At 45.8% G+C, this 16,954-nt stretch overlaps 1 protein-coding gene across 1 annotated transcript in view; it reads right to left on the bottom strand.

Moving 5' to 3' along the window:
* Positions 1 to 16,954, bottom strand: part of CNOT10 (CCR4-NOT transcription complex subunit 10) — a 2,007,836-nt gene that overhangs the window by 1,864,777 nt on the left and 126,105 nt on the right. The gene's annotated exons all lie outside the window — the stretch shown is intronic.

Here is a 16,954-nt window from a genome sequence, read left to right as displayed (position 1 = left end):
GCTCAAATAATAACGTAGCTGACTGTGGATATCCAAAGAATGCAAGACTTTTTCCCCCCTATTTTGGGGATCAGCATAAAAAGTAGGCAAATGAATGGACTGGTTCAAGGCCACATTAGAAATCACTTTATGCATAAAAGTAGGGTTAGTACGCAAAGAAACTCTATCCTTATGGAATATCAGAAAGGGTTCAACTGCCATGAGTGCCTGCAATTCAGATACCCTCCTAGCAGAAGTAATGGCCAACAAAAAAGCAGTCTTCCAAGACAAAAACTTCAATTCACGTAGCTGCAGGTTCAAAAGGAGGTAAAGTAAGCTTCTCCAAAACAAAACTGAGATCCCAGGAAGGAGTAGGAGCTCTACATGGGGGTCTTATATTTTTTGCCCCTCTAAGAAATTGTTTGAACAAAGGGTGAGAAAATAAAGGAGGGTCACAATCATAGTGAGCAGAAATGGCTGCAGCATGAACCTTCACAGAAGAGAAAGACAAACCCTTGTCCAGTAATTCAGTAAGATACTGTAGTGCAAAACTCAAATTAGGTACTGAAACATCAAAGCCCTTTGCTGTGCTCCAAAGAAAAAATCTCCTCCATTTATCAGCATAAACGTTTCGAGTACTAGGCCGCCTGGCTTCCAAAATGACATCTAAAACCTGTTGAGGAAGCTGAGACCCCACCGGCTCCATTACAGAATACGCCAGGCTGTTAGATGCAGGGACTGCACCTGGACATTGAGAAAATGATTGTTTGACTGGGATAACAAATGAGGAATCTGTGGCAAAGGCCAAGGAGGCTCCTGAATTAAACTCCTCAGCAGAGGATACCAATGCTGACGTGGCCAATCTGGTGCTATTAGAATCATGCAAGGCTTGTCCCGCCTGACTTTCAAGAGTACCCTGGGAAGAAGAGGCAGAGGGGGGAAAGCATAAACGTGAAGGTTGTTCCAACTGAAAGATAGAGCATCCACTTTCCAAGCATTTGGGTGGAACATCTTTGTGCAAAATTTTGGCAGTTGGAAATTCAGTGGAGAAGCGAACAGATCTATGTCTGGAGCTCCCCAAGCCACGGTCAACTGTTTGAAAACCTGAGGGTCCAGCTTCCACTCGTGAGGATCCACAATTTGTCTGCTCAATACATCTGCTAGGGAGTTCTGTGCTCCTGGCAGAAACCGTGCTTGAAGATTGATGTGCAAACTCAGAGCAGTCTCCCACAATATCATTGCTTGTCTGCAAAGAGGGTAGGAATGGGTTCCCCCCTGCTTGTTGATGTACCACATGACTGTTGTGTTGTCTGTTTGAATCAACACCTGTCCCGGCTGAAGTAGGTCCTTGAAGGCCATCAAGGCAAATTGGACTGCTAACATCTCCTTCATGTTGATATGCAAATGTAGTAGTTTGGGAGGCCACATGTCTTGTATCCATTTCCCATTGAAGTGTGCTCCCCAAGCCAAGTCCGAGGCATCCGTCGTTAGGATCTGACTCGCCTTGGTCGGGTCACAGAGAGTCCCCTGTTTAGGTGACATTCCTGAGCCCACCACAAGAATTCCTTCTGGATGCAAGGTAAAATCCGAATGACAGTGTCCAAACCGTGGCAGTGTTGAGTCCACACACTTTTGAGATACCATTGTAGCTTCCTCATATGCAGTTTGGCATTGGGAAGTACTAGAATGCAAGATGCCATGAACCCCAAGGCTTGAAGGACTGTCCTTGCAGTCAGCCTGGACATTACTGATAATTGCTGGAAGTATAGATGAAGAGTTCTTTGTTTGTCCGGGGTTAGAAATGCCATCTGAGAAGCTGTATTCAGTCTCACACCCAGAAAGCACATGTCCTGAGAGGGCACTTTCGTTCACAGAATACCCTAGGCACCTTAAAAATAGAAGTTATGTTCTTACCATAACGTTCCATGTTAGTTGTCTTCTTCTCGCCTTCTTTCTTGCTGGATGGGTTCGGAGCCGACCTCGGCTCCGACTCGGCCACTCTAAAAGCTCGAGAGTTGGTTCCACCGGCTCGAGGCTCCCCTTATATCCCACAATGCTAGGCGGTATTACCTCAGATCTCGTTTGTAAGCTAGGCCCAGCCAAAACTAACTCCAGAACCACTGGAAAAGGGAAAAACCCACCTCTATAAAAGGAAGGGAAGAACGTGACCTGAAACCTGATGAAAGGAATATATGCACAGTATAGCATATACCTATATACAATAGAGGTGGTAGAAAAAGAGGTCACAATCAAACTCCTCTAGGTCTGTCCAGGCTAGGGGGAAGGAGGGTGGGACGCAAGAAAGAAGGCAAGAAGAAGACAACTAACATGGAACGTTATGATAAGAACATAACTTCTATATGTTAAGTTGTCCATCTCGCCTTCATTCCTGCTGGATGGGACCGCGTCCCTAGCACCTTGTCCCGGGTGGCCTATCGGAACAGACTCTTGAGAACAGTGGAACCAAAGTTAGCTCTATGTCTAGAAGCTAAATCCAACTTATAATGAGAAATGAAAGTGTGAGGAGTAGCCCAAGTAGCCGCTGCACAAATGGTGTCAATAGGCAGTCTGTCTTGGAAGGCTATAGAAGTAGCCAAAGCTCTGGTGGAGTGGGCCTTAGGTTTGTTAGGCAGCTTTTGGTGTCTAATTTCGTAAACAAAGGAAATCAGAGATGTTAGCCATCTGGAGAGTGATACCTTCGAAACTGAAAGTCCCTTTCTGCCTTCTGCATAAGAGACAAACAATTGGTCAGTTTTCCTGATCTGTTTGGTTCTATCCAAATAATACCTTAACTGACGATAAACATCTAGCCAATGCAATTTTTGTTCAGACCTGTTAGAAAAGTTAGGAAAAAACACAGGGAGGTCAATGGTTTGATTTAGGTTAGACGCAGAGGCTACTTTAGGTAAAAAGGATGGATTGGTTCGTAAGGATACTCTGTCTTTATGAAACAATAGATACGGTGGTCGACTGCTGAGTGCATGAAGTTCTGAGACCCTTCTAGCTGAAGTAATAGCTACCAGAAAGAGAGTCTTCCAGGATAGCAATTTCAATGAACAGGAAGCTGCAGGTTCGAAAGGGGAAGAATCAAAGATGTGAGAACTAAATTAAGGTCCCAAGAAGGAGGAGGATTTCTTATAGGAGGTCTGAGAAGAAAAACTCCCTTCAAAAAAGCTTTGCAAAGCCTGTGAGACATGATGGCAGAATCTGAAATGCCCACATGAAAGTTAGAAATAGTTGCCAATTGAACTTTAAGAGTAGAAGGAGATGAACCTGCATGGAAGAGTTCAGCTAGAAAATCAAGGACTATCTGGATGGAAGCAGTGAAAGGATCTATGTCCCTTCCTTGAGCCCAATAGGCGAAACGTTTCCACTTACTAAGATAAATCCTCCGAGTGGAAGATTTATGGGAAGCTATCAAAATATCCCGAACAGATTGAGATATTTGAGGAAGCCTGGCTAAGGTTGGAATTAGAGGAACCAAGCAGTGAGGTTCAGAGAGGGGAGGGAGCGATGTAACTGACCCGACTGATGGATCAAAAGATCTGGAACTAGGTCCAGATGCCAAGGTTGCTCCACCAGAAATTGATGTAGAAAGGGGAACCAAACCTGTCGAGGCCAGTAAGGAGCAATGAGGATCAAAGAGGCCTTCTGAGCGATAGCTTTCTGTATCACTTGAGAGATTAGTGGGAAGGGAGGAAATGCATACAGAAGTCCCCGGGGCCAAACGTGGACTAGAGCGTCTCTGCTGGGCTGGCCTGGTAACGGGAATAGGGTGAAATAATCTCTGCACTTGCTGTTTTGGGGAGTAGCAAAAAGGTCGCAGCAAGGCTGACCCCACTTGAGAAAAATTTTCTCCACAATAGAATCTTTCAGAGACCACTCGTGAGGCATGAGGATAGCTCTGCTCAACCTGTCCGCAATTTGATTGGACTTCCCGGGGATGTGCGTTGCTATCAGAAACCGCTGAGAAGAAATCGCCCATTGCCACAGTCTGAGTGCTTCTCGACATAGGGGATAGGACCTGGTTCCGCCTTGTTTGTTGATATACCACACTACAGACATATTGTCCGTCTGGATTGCTATCGTTCCCAAGGGAAGAGAGTCTTGAAGGGCTTGCAACGCTAAAAGCACTGCTCTCATCTCTAGAACATTTATATGCAAGTGGCATTCGTCTGGTTGCCATATGCCCTGGACAGTTCTGCCCTGATAATGCCCCCCCCACCCGATCAGGGAGGCGTCCGTTGTCAGGGTAGCAACCGGAGGGGAAGGAACAAAGGGTCTTCCCAGGAAGAGCTGAGGGGAAGACATCCACCAAAGAAGATGATTCTTGCATGATTGCGTAATCATAATGGTGTGGGACATCGGAAGTTGCTGGTATGACCATTGTGTGAAGAGCATCCATTGAAGGATTCTCATGTGGAATCTGGCTAACAGAAGTAGAGGGATAGCAGCCGCCATAATCCCCAGTACTTTCAGAACTAACCTGGCTTTGACTCTGTTGCTGTGGAAGAGAAGGGAGACCATTTTGCGTATGTCTGCTATTCTTTGATCTGTTAGTCTGGCAGACATGTTGACTGTGTCTAGATTTGCACCTATGAAGGTAATAGCACGACAAGGCGACAAAACAGACTTTTCGCAATTTATTGATATGCCTAACGTTTGACAAATGCGAAAAGTGCAGTCTCTGGCCATTAGAAGAAGATGCTTGGTAGGAGCTGTGAGGAGCCAGTCGTCCAAATATGGAAACACCTGGAATCCTTGACGTCTCAGGTGAGAAGCTACCACTGCCATGCATTTGGTAAACACCCGGGGGGCAGTGGTGAGACCAAAGGGCAGGGCTCTGAATTGAAAGTGACTGGTTCCCAGCCGGAAGCGGAGGAATCTCCTGGAGTGTCTGTTCATTTTTATATGATAGTACGCATCCTGGAGGTCTATAGAGCACATCCAGTTTTCCTTTCCCAATAGGGGTAGGATGGATTGTAGCGTGACCATCCGAAATCTTGTTTTCTTGACCGACTTGTTCAAGATACTGAGATCCAAAATGGGTCTCCAGTCCCCTGTTTTCTTTGGAACCAAAAAGAATTTGGAGTAGATTCCGGATCCTTGTTGGTCTGCTGGCACTGGCTGAATGGCTCTTTTTGCAAGCAACTTTGAAATTTCCAACGCTGCTTGATCCCTTTGAGCGGGTGGAACATCTGGAAGGGATTTTTTTGATTGATTTGGAATACGAAAGAACGGAATGGAATAGCCTTCGGAAATGATGGACTGTACCCACTTGTCTTGAGTTAGAGATCGCTAGGCTTCTGGGTACAGTGACAATCTTCCCCCGACTGCCTCCGAAGGTGGACAGTCGGGCAACACCTCAGGGATGCTGGAAGGGCTTATCGGAAAAAGTTTCTCGATTGCCCTGGTTCTGTGGACCCCCTGCCTCTAGGGCGACGTCTACCATTATTGTTCCCCCCTCTGCCTCTGGAGGGGAACCGACTCTGTGCGTCAGGCAAATTCCCTTGAGATTGTTTGCGGAACCACATTTTCCCACTTTTCTGGCCTTTGGGGTAAGGTCTAGAAGGAGTAGAAAAACGGACTCCGACGGCAGAAAGAGTTTTGCCATCCGTCTCGCACCTCGTCAAGGTTTCTTTCACTTGAGGACCAAAGAGAGATGATCCATCAAACGGGGAATTAGTGAAAGACGTTTTAAAGGGGTCCGCAAAATTGCATAGCCGCATCCAGGCATGTCGGCGTAAGGCGACACCTGTCCCTGCAGCTCTGCTCGCTCCATCAGCCGCATATGAAAGGAGGCGCATGGAGGAGTTAGCTATCGAATTTAGGGTAGCCAGCTGAGCGTTCATCTTGTCCTGAAAACCCGCAGCTGTAGGATCCTTCAACATCTCACTCGCTTCCTTGATCAAGTCTCTTTGAAGACGAGTGAAATGGCATAGGCAGTTCAGCGAACGCATTGCAAAGGTTGCTGACGAAAACATCCGCTTCCCGTACCTGTCCATAGACCTAGACTCCTTGTTAGGAGGATGGACAGGCACCGAAGGATCAGCTAGTTCCTTCTTAGTGGCAGCAGCTACCACCATAGCATCCACAGAAACCCCTTTGGTCAGAAATTGTTTATCTGTTGGTGCTGTTATAAACTTTGAAGGTCTCCTGGGGGTGGGGTCCACCGAGTCAGGAGCCGTCCAAGCCTTTTTTGCTACCACCTGCATGAGGGGGTCAAAGGGGGGGGACACCCAGGAGGTGGAAGGGCGAGAGCCAAATGCCTCAAGATACACAGTTTCATCCTCCGAAGGGTTAAGGGTTGGCCAATTTCCCCTCTGTTTCAGGATCTCTAGAATGTCTGCAAAGGAGACATCTTCAGAAGGGGAACGGGGGGAACCCTCAGAATCCTCTAAATCTGTGTCAGAGGTGACAGACTCAGGTGAGTCTGTGTGTTTCCTCTTACACTTTCTCTTCCTAGGGGGCTCCCCTGCCAATTCAGGAGAAGCCTCGGAAGAGGATGAGATCCCCACAGGGGATTCTTGAGGAGCTGGCTCTCTGCGGTCTGGGATGAGGGAAAGAGTAGACATAACCTGAGGCACCGAAGAGGGAGGGGCGGACGGAGCCAACTGTGGAGTTGAACCAGGTTCCAACACACTCCGCATGACCTCGAACGCACCCCTGTCAGGCAGAGCCAGAGGTCCCCGCTCCAAAAAGCTGAGAACCTCCCTCAGCACCGACAGTGATGGCTCCGAGGCCGATGTCGGAGCCGAACTCACCAGCGCCGAAGCACCGAGAGGGAGAGCGGGGTCGGACAAGGGTCCGATGCCACTCACCCCCTCGGAGCCGACGAGGGAAGTCCGGCGCCGAGATTCTTCAAAGGAAGAAATTGGAGCCGACGACAGAACCGAAGACAATTGTATCGGTTCCGACGCTACCAAAGTCTCAGTTCCGAAACGCCCCGGCTCCGAGCTCAAAGGAGTCGGAGGAGGAATATTTTGAGGGATAGGTTCAAGCATCGACTGATGAGTCGGGCTCTGAAGCATTTGGGCCAGTGCCTCGGACTTTAGAAGTCGACTCACTACCCTCTGAAGGTCATGATCCGAAAGCCTCGATGATCTAGAGGAGTGAGATCTATGGCTCCATTCAGACAGCAAGGGAGACGCTGGAGCCGAGTGAACGGAGCCAAGGGATGGTGACCTAGACCTCTTTCTAGATGTCGGCTCCGATGGTCTGATCGGAGCCGACTCAGGAATTTCCAATACCTCGGCTCCAGCCGGAGCCGAGGGAACCACAGAAGCTGAAGTTAGAGACTCATCGGCTCCTGCCGGAGCCGATGTAGCAATAGGTTTCGAAGCCTTAGGCCTCGACTCAGAAGCTGGAGTCGAGGACCTAGAAGCCTTAGAGGGTTTACCCGAAGTAGCAGTAAGGGAACCCTCAGGCTTAAGCAAACCTCTTAAAATAAGTTTGTTTTTTCTCTCCTGCAGGACTCTGGGGCTGAAGCCATGGCATACAGCACAAGAGTCCTGCAGGTGTAAAGGTCCCAGGCAGTATACACAAGAAGTGTGACCGTCTGTCAGAGACATTTTCTGACAGCACGAGTCACACTTCTTGAAGCCTGAGACCTTTGACTCCTTAGACATTTTTAAGGAAAGTGTAACCACACACACACCCAAACACACCGATTACACTTTACACAAAGTTAAGTGAAAAAGGGAAGATTATATCTTTTCTTAGATCCCTAATAAACACATACACTGCACTAAGGGGATGGAAGGGCCCGAAGGCCTGTGGCAAGAACTTATAAGTTCTTGTGGAAAAAGGGGATAAACAGGAAGAAAGGGGTCAAAATCCACTAAGTTAAGGGAAATAACTATAAGAGATTAAAATAAAGGGGTTTAAATAGACTATAGACTAATCTATAATAACTGACCTGAAGCCGGTAGAAACCATACACCTCGATCGCTGTAGCGGCAAACGAGATCTGAGGTAATACCGCCTAGCATTGTGGGATATAAGGGGAGCCTCGAGCCGGTGGAACCAACTCTCGAGCTTTTAGAGTGGCGAGTCGGGCAGGTCGGCTCCGAACCCATCCAGCAAGAAAGAAGGCGAGAAGAAGACAACTAACATGGAACGTTATGGTAAGAACATAACTTCTATTTTTAAGGTGCCTAGGGTATTCTGTGAACAAAATAAAGTCCAGTCTAGTGCCCTCTCAGGACATGTGCTTTCTGGGTGACTGAGCCCACCACAAGAATTCCTTCTGGATGCAAGGTAAAATCCGAATGACAGTGTCCAAACCGTGGCAGTGTTGAGTCCACACACTTTTGAGATACCATTGTAGCTTCCTCATATGCAGTTTGGCATTGGGAAGTACTAGAATGCAAGATGCCATGAACCCCAAGGCTTGAAGGACTGTCCTTGCAGTCAGCCTGGACATTACTGATAATTGCTGGAAGTATAGATGAAGAGTTCTTTGTTTGTCCGGGGTTAGAAATGCCATCTGAGAAGCTGTATTCAGTCTCACACCCAGAAAGCACATGTCCTGAGAGGGCACTAGACTGGACTTTATTTCGTTCACAGAATACCCTAGGCACCTTAAAACTGCCATTACATGCTGGAGATGTTGTAGTAACTTGTCTTTGTTTTGAGCAAGAATCAGGCAATCGTCCAGATAAGGATAAATTTATATTCCTCTCTGTCTGAAGAAAGCAATTACAGGAGCCAGAACTTTTGTGAATACCCTGGGCGCAGTAGATAAACCAAAGGGCAATGCAGAGAACTGATAATGAGAAGTACCAGCCCGAAATCTCAGGAATCTCCTGCAGCTGGGCCTGATAGGAATGTGAAGATAGGCCTCTCTGAGATCCAGGGTTACCATCCAGTGATCCTTGCCTAGCATAGGCAGAAGTTGTTGTAATGTTAGCATCTTGAACTTTGGAATGTCTAGGTAGGTATTGAGAATGGACAAATCCAGAATTGGCCTCCAAGTGTTTCCTTTCTTTGGCACTAGGAATAGACGGGAATAAAATCCTAGGCCTACTTCTGATGGAGGGACCGCCTGAATTGCCCTCATCTGCAAAAGCAAAGAAATTTGCTCCTGAGCCTCCAGCCTTTGCTGAGGAGGCACATCCGGCATGCCTTTGAAAGGAGGAAAAGTGTGAAAATAAAACTTGTAACCTAGATTTATTATATCCAACACCCATTTGTCCTGGGTGACCAAATGCCAGTTTTGTTTGAAAAGTCCCAACTTTCCTCCTAGAGGAGCTGCCAGTAAAGAAGGGTCTGGCAGCGGAAGATACAGGTCATTGGGTCTGTTTACGAAAGGGCTGACCCCTGCCCTCACCAGAAGACTGTGCAGGAGAACTCCAAGTCCTAGGTCTGAAAGAACCCTGAGCGTGAGCCCTGCCTTTACCACGTCTAGACCTGCCCTTAGACTGATAATCCGAAGAAGGATAAGACCCATCCTCTAGCAGGCCAATTCCTGCTAAACTTAGGGGGCTGCACCTGCATAAAATCCTTGACCGCCTGCATAGACTTAGCCTTATCTTCCACCTTTTTCAAAACTGATTCCACAGGAGGACCAAAAAGTACTTCAGATTGTAGAGGAGCATCCAAAATCCGAGCCTTAACATGCTCTGACAAATTTTGATCCTTAAGCCAGGCATGTCTACGAATAACTGAACCTGTAGCAGCCACCCTGGATGAAGCCTGAAGAGCATCGAAACCACACTGCAAAGAATGTTTGCCAACTTGATCTGATGCATGAACCAACTCCTGGAGCTCCTTACACTCTATACCCTCAGATAAAGCATCCACCTTAGATTTCAATTGGCCTAACAAAAATTTCTGATACTTCAGCATATGAAATTTGCAATTAAAAGCCCTCATAGCTAATGTGGAGGAGGTGTACACTTTTTTCCCCCACCTATCTAACGCTCTAGAATCTTTATCCAAAGGAACTGGATTCTTAGCCACAGAAGCCCTAACACCCTTCGGACCTTGAATAATAGTTTCCGGATCAGCTCTAGGACTCTTGTACAAATACTTATGTGCTTCTGGAACTCTGTAATACCTGTCTGGCTTAACAGGGGCAGGAGGCAAAGAATCAGGATTAAGGGAAGATTCAGAAAAAACATCCTGAACAACATCTAAGACAGGAGGAATAGCCAAGGGCCTATGTTGTGGCAGAAACAAAAATTCCCTAAGCCTTTTCCGAGAATCTGAAAAATCCTGACCTTCCCACTTGAAATGTTCCCTCATGGAATGTAAAGTCTCAGAAAAAGAAAAATTCTCTGGAGGAGAAGCAGAAGGATAGGAGTCCTCTGCATCCGAATCTGAATAGGAAGGGAAATCCTGAATTTCTTCAGCTGAGGAATCAGAGTAGTCTGAAGAATGATCCATTCCCCCTAAATCTGGCTCCACCCTAGGCCTCTTCTCTGGGGGGGGCATAGAACCCCTGATCAAAGTAATCAAGTCCTCTGCCATTTTCAACATATGCTTTTTAGGAACAGGGGCTGGAGAACTAGAACTATGACCAGGGCCAACAAGACAAGATTTGGCCTTAGTATGGCCTTTAGCCACTGAAGTAGAAGGCCTAATCACCTTTTGTAAAGATGGAACTACAGATACCTGAGAAGCACCCTCAGCTGGGCCTAACTCCTGAGAGGCCAACTCCTGCAAAAGTAAAGGTTCCCCCTGGGATTCAGCCGAACCCTCGGCAGGATCCACAGATTCAACCGGAGGCTCCGAAGAACCGGCGTCCGCAACAGACGACTCATCCAGTTTAGACCTCAAAGATTTATCTTTGCGCTTTTTAGCGGTAGCGGGCGTCGGAGGATCCAACGGCATGTTATAATTACACCGTTTACCGAAAACAAGCCTGGCACAGTCTAATCTACGTTTAATGGTGCGCTTATTAAATCTAGCACAAAAGCGACACCCGACCACGTCGTGCTCAGGCCCCAAGCAAGGAATACAGAAAGAATGATAATCCCTATGAGGTATCTGTTTCCCACAAGAAATGCAATTATTAACTTTTTCTGACATCCGGATAACTGAGGCAAGAAAAGACAAAAACTTCCCCAACGGGGTACTTAGCTCAACTTGGTCTTCGGTCTGAAACTCGATAAATGAAAATTTCAGAACACCGAATGGCACTTGCAAACACTGCTTCTGCTTCGGACCACGAGGCAAGAAAGACTGAGGATATGGCGTCGGTCATGCGCTTAAGTACCACTACGTACTGACGTCAGCTCTGGGCGACATGACCGACGCCAGCCTAGCTCTTTGGTATTCGGTCCGACCGAGGACAGCGGACTACCCACAGGTTATGACTGCAGCAACGTGAGACGAAGAACATCCCTAGGGCTTGTAGAATTTTCCTTGCAGACAGCTGGGTTTTGGTGGCCATTTGTTTGAAGTAACTGGTCAAATAGACCCGTTTTTCTGGAGTGAGAAATGCCATCTGGGAAGTTGTGTTCAAGCTTGCTCCCAGGAATACAATTTTTTGACTGGGCACCAGTTGTAATTTCTTTTCATTGATGGTGTACCCCAATGAAGTGAAGAGTCTTTTTACAAATGCCAGAGGCTGAAGTAGCAATTCCTGACTGTCCGTCTGAATCAGGCAGTCATCCAAGTATAGGGAAAATTTGGATATTTCTCTGCCTGCAGTATGCAAAGGCTGGAGCCAAGCACTTTGTGAATACTCTGGGTGCAGTAGATAAGCCAAAGGGAAGTGCAGAGAACTGATAGTGCATAGAGCCTGCCCTGAAGCGAAGATATTTCCTGCAAGACTCCCTTATGGGGATGTGCAGATAAGCTTCTTTTAAGTCTAGGGTGACTAATCAGGCATCCTTGGTTAGCATAGGGAGAAGCTGTTGCAGGGTAAGCATTATGAATTTTGGGATCACCAGAAAGGTGTTGACAATTGATAGATCCAGGATTGGGCATCAAGAGCCCTCTTTCCTGGGCACCAGGAACAGTCTGGAGTAGAAACCCTGCCCCCTTTATTCTACTGGAACAGGTTGAATAACCCTGATATTGAGCAGGGAAAGTACTTGCTTTTGAGCCTCTACCTACTGACTTGGAGAAAGGTCTGGAAACCCTCTTGGGATTAGAAGTGAGTGGAAGTAGAATCTGTACCTCTGGGATACAATGTTTAGGACCCATTGATCCTGAGTAATGGACATCTAGTTTTTTGCATGAAGGGCAAGTTTTCCTCCTAGGGGCACAAGTAATTGGGTAGGCTGGGAAGGATAACTGAAAAGTCATTGTGAACTTTTTCCATAAGGGGGCGGCTTACCACTCCCGGATTTTGAGGTGGGAGCACTCCATTGTTAGATCTCTGCATACCCTGAGACTGTAGTCTGGGTGGCCTGTTTCCCCTTGGTTTGGGCTGAGAAGGCCTGGAAGGGTCTGGAAAGGACCAGTTTTTAGAAGGCCAATGTCTTCTGAATCTAGGCGGCTGCACTTGTAAGAATTCTTTAACAGTTTGCATAGATTTAGCTTTTTCTTCCATCTTTTTAATAACCTCTTCTGCTTTGGTGCCAAACAAACAGTCCTTATTTAAAGGAGTATCTAGTAATTTTGATTTGACATGATCTGGCAATGTTTGTTCCTTCAGTCAAGCATGCCTTCTCAGTACAGACCCAATGACTGCAGCCCTGCAAGATTATTCTAGGGCATCAAAATCACACCTCAAAGTAAGCTTACTAACTTGGTTTGCAGAATGCATTAACTCTTGTAAATCTTTATTTTCTGCACAATCTGGAAGCAACACCATTTTATGTTTAATTAGTTCCATAATATGTTGCTGGTACTTCAACATGTGAAACTGGAAATTTAGTGCCCTGATGGCAAGAGCTGCAGAGGTATACACTTTCTTACCCCATCTGTCTAAACCTCTGAAATCCCTGTCCGAAGGGGTAGGGTTTTGGGCTGTAGTAGCCTTAATACCTTTAGGTCCCTGGATCCGCAGTAGGATTCTTAAAGAGAAATTTGTGAGAGTCAGGTACTCTGTAGTACCGGTCAGGTTTTCTAGGGGCCGGTGGTAAAGTGTTTGGAGTAAGACTGGATTCCATAAAGACATCATCTACAACATCCAGGACAGGGGGTATAGCTAGAGGCCTGTGCTGAGGCAACTCTAAAAATTCTCTGAGTCTCTTTTTGGACTAAGGGTAGTCCTGGCATTCCCAGCTGAAATGCTCTCAAAGTATGCAAGGTTTCACCAAAAGAAAAATCCTCTGGAGGGGAGGCAGAGGGAATGGATTCCTCTGCATCTGAATCCTCATAGGTTGATAAGGGCATATCCTGATAATCAGAAGGGTCAGAGTCATCGGACCCCTGGTCAGTAGAATCAGAATGAAACTCCATTCTTTGTCTCTAAGCAGGGGAAAGCGGACTTCCCCTAATTAGGGTAATAAGGTCTTCAGCCATTCTAAGCATTTGTTTTTGTGGCATGGGAGCTTGAGCATCTGCTTTGGTCGTCGGTTTTCTAAGCGTAGTGCAAACTCTGGGCCTGAGAAACTCGGTAGTTTTAGCTAAAAACAAAGTTGTCGGTTTAATTTGAACATCGGAATACACCCTGAGAAGCCGGTGCCTGTGCAGTGGCTCCGGACCCATCCAAGGTGGAGACATCCGCAGGTTCCATAGTCAAAGAACCATCTCGTGGCACACCGGACACCAAATGGGTCTCAGCAGAGGCCTGCAAATTTGTTGAAGTGGGCATCAGGGGCTGCAAAGCTACCTCACTGAGTACCAGCGGACTGGTGACTAGCTTAACGGAAGCGTCGTCAGCAGTTTTGGACCTATGCAAGTCTGTCTCTCTCTGTCGTTATCTCTACGTTTTTTCGGAAGAACGGTAGTCGGATGGCTTATCAAAGCCATTTCGGAATATGGAGAACGAGAGCAAAAGAATTTAGCGACAAAGATAACCCAACGAAGAATGGTTCGGGCGTGAAACAAGGCACGAAACAGACAGCGAGGGACGTCGTGGTCTGGGCCTAAACAGGCGACACAGTAAGAATGAAAATCTCTGTGAGGTATTTGCTTTCCATAGGCAAGACAATTGTTAACTTTTTTTGACATTGGTTAGAGCAAGAAAAAAGGATCCCCAATGGGGTACTTAGCTTTAGACTTCAGGTTTGAAACTCGAAAAATGAAACTTTCAGGTAGCAGCCGACCAGCACTTGTGAACTGCTTCTGCTTCGGGCTCCTTCTCGGCAAGAAAGACTGATGTAATGGCGTCGGCTGCCTGTTTTATACCCCTGACAACCTGACGTCATGGAAGAAGTGACAGTAACCGACGCAGAAATCCTAAGATTCTGGTATTTGTGCCAACTGAGTGCTACCTGCAGGCAGATAACCCAAGTGTGATGTTTGCAACAGTGAAACACGAAGAACATCAGCGATCCTAGAACTGATCCCTGAGGGACTCTGCTTGTGACTGGCCTCTTTTTAGAGGCGGACTCCCCTCATGCGCAAAACAAACTTACCAGAAACACTAGATCCAGGTATCTGAACTTAATTTGTGACATACACAGAACATACTGGAAACAGAGAAAAGTGCCCCAAAGGATCTCAACATTATGGAATAGGCTCCTAAATTCATGTAAAACTGAGTTCATCCCTGACCCTATTCAAACGAAGCCTTGACAATTACATGGACACTCATAAATGTATCCCCAGTCTGGCTCCCATGTCCCTTATCGACAGAGTCCATCAATAAGGAAAGTATTATCCTAATGAACACCCACTCTACAAATCCTTAGCTAGCTGCCTACTTACATGCCTCCCCACGATACTTGGGACCCAAATGGTTTAGTGTACACGGCTAGGCTTGTAAGGGCCCTAGTGGTCATTACCCAACAACTTACAAACTAATTATTTCTGACCCACATTGTCCTTTTGGGGCAAACACAGTAAATAAGAAGTATTACCCTAAGTAACACCCCTCCTACAAATCCACAGTTACCTCCCTAATAACATGCCCTCCCCCCATACAAACACTCATGATCCAAATGGTTTGGGCTATGTGGTTAGGCTTGTGTGGGCCCTAATGGTCAATCTAGTAACAATCTATGAAGCCTGGAGCATAAAACCAGGATTGCCAGACATCCCTATTTGAGCAGGACTGTCCCGTGATCAGCAGCCCGATCCAGAGTCCCACACTGCCGGTTAAAATCCCGGCGAAATAGCCACCACTTTGTTTTTTTTTTAATGGCCCGTATACTGGTATACAAGTCGATCAAAAAATTGCAAAGTGGAGCCACTTCTGTTTAATGCAAAACTGCCTGATGTTCCGCATTAAAGACCTCTTTTTTTTTTGTTTGTTTTTTTAAGTCTTCACTTAGTGTGAAGGACTTTTTTTTTTTTTTTTGGTCCCTACCTGACCCTTTACAAATCTAGCAACCCTGCATAAAACAGACTAGGGAGACTAACATAGTGAGCAAAGGTAAGCAGCATACGTTAAAAAGCAGATTTTTCACTGTGATAGAGCCCAGAACAAGTAAGCCACTAAACCTACTTAAATGTTACTATTTTTATGAGGAATATGACCTGCACTGTGTACTCGGTTTATGTATGTGAAGCAGTGATCTTACCTAACTCTATTCAAGAGGGACCTGGACCAGTGGATAGGAAATCAGAAATTCACCCCAGGTTTATCACCTATGTTTCTAATGGACAGAGGCAGTCTGTAAATCACATCCTGGCTTCCATATACCCCTTAAAATAACCACATAGGCTCAAAACAGTTGTACGATACATTTGGATATCATGACTAGGCTTCGAAAGGTGCCAGTGGATGTTAGCCTAGTTTACACCTATGAAGCTACATGTAGGACCGACAGCAAATTAAGAATAAAATAAGAATGTACAAGAAAAATACTGGTTACTTCAAGTATGTGTTTGCATCTGTGCAGTGCGATTCATGCTTTTTGGGTTCCACACTAGTGGTTGAGTTTTAAATGGATGAAGCTGCAACTCAATCAAAATGAAGCTGCAACTCAACTAGTTCAAACATAACAGAATGACAGCCCTGTTTCTCTCACAGCACTAGCAGCAATTCACTGTTTACCTCTTGATATTAGTATATACAAGAAGGTGTTGTGGGAGCCCAGGAACTTGTCACCCTGCTATTTTTTTTCATCCATATGAAGTTTCAACCAGTTGTGTTTATTCAGCTACAGCTTCATCCAAATATAACTGAATGATTCACAGTGGAACCACGTCTTTTTTGCGAGGGGAGGACCAAATTACTTTTCCAATATGTATGGGAGGATAAATGTGGCTTGAGGGTGGCTCACTATAATAAAAGAGCAAATGGTTGAGACGGTTTGAATTTGAAGCAATGATTTTTATTTTATGGTGTATTGGGCTCACTATAATAAAAGAGCAAATGGTTGAGAGAGTTTGAATTTGAAGCAATGATATTTATTTTATGGTGCATTGGATTACCTCATGACCTTTGCCACTTTTTTTTTTCCAGAAGAGCTGATGTGTAATTCACAGAAAAAGCAATGAAGGCTGTGACAAACAGCTGAAAACTTTAAGTATGTTAACAATATAAAATTAACAAAATAAACCACATAACCACGTATATTACAGGACTCCTACTCAACACTGTCATGGGGACATAGAGAGTGTAGATATTCACACATACCCTGCACAAAAACACTTCTAAAGAACGTTTGAGAAGCGAAGTCTATTCAACACTATATCAAGAGTTTTACTATACTGTAACAAATTTACTGCAACAACACAAATGTTCTGAAAGCTTCTGATTCAGCTAAATCTTGTTTTTCTTTTGTGAAAAATACAAACAGCCGCCTCTACCTCCCCGACAAAGTAGTTTCTGGATAGGCAACATATCAACAGCACACTCACATCAATGGTGCGCAGTGCCCTCTCCCTTCCTTTCTGTCTAGGGAAAACACAACTATCTGAATGGAATGATTCAAAATTATTTTTAAAATTACTTTTAGGTCTA

The sequence above is a fragment of the Protopterus annectens genome, chromosome 3.part1, assembly GCF_019279795.1.
Source record: "Protopterus annectens isolate FY-2018-M chromosome 3.part1, PAN1.0, whole genome shotgun sequence".
NCBI lineage: Eukaryota > Metazoa > Chordata > Ceratodontiformes > Protopteridae > Protopterus > Protopterus annectens.
This window is presented reverse-complemented; position numbering and strand designations above follow the sequence as displayed.